This window comes from Priapulus caudatus, unplaced genomic scaffold, assembly GCF_000485595.1.
Source record: "Priapulus caudatus unplaced genomic scaffold, Priapulus_caudatus-5.0.1 Scaffold151, whole genome shotgun sequence".
Classification (NCBI taxonomy): Eukaryota; Metazoa; Priapulida; class Priapulimorpha; order Priapulimorphida; family Priapulidae; genus Priapulus; species Priapulus caudatus.
The window spans coordinates 329000-329705 of NW_014577212.1; positions in this window are offsets into that span (position 1 = coordinate 329000).

Here is a 706-nt window from a genome sequence, read left to right on the forward strand (position 1 = left end):
GACGACGATGACGACAACGATGATGACGATGATGGCTTTCAAATGAATGACTTTTAGTTCCGCTCGCTTTGTTATCTGCGTCATATTTTATATAATCGGCGATAATTTGTGCTCTCTGATGCTCGGCGTCAACATTTATTGCTATTTATACAGGCGCGCACAGATGCGCGGGCGATACGAGCCACCACGTCAAAAGGCCTTTGTCATTCTAAAACCTAGAGTCAACGCGTCAATCAAGGTAATGACTAATTTTTTTTTCGTGAAGCAGCGGCCGGGAAACGCGATAGCTAGTAATTATGCGAGAGGTTTTCTCTTGCAGAAGCTGCCAGCAGCCACGGAGCGGGCTTTACGCACATGCAGACGGCGCGCGTAAATTGCGTATAAAGGTTATGTGAAATCGCAGCGCGAGAACGAGCGACGTAGATAAGCCGCGAACTTGAGCCATGGACAGCATTCGAGATTCGTAGCGGAGAGACGCCAGTGCGCGTAATATCGGGCGCGTGTCTGTCGTCCCCGATACGGCAGCGAGACAAACTCGCCTTTGTGGAGCAAGATGCGGAAATGTATTCAGATGAAGAAGCAGGGCACGTTATAATTACTGCTGCTGCTGCTGCTGCTGTTGCTGTTACTACTGCTGCTGCTGCTGCTGCTGCTGCAACATGATCTGCTTGCATCTATGACAAATACGGCATACGCATATACGCTC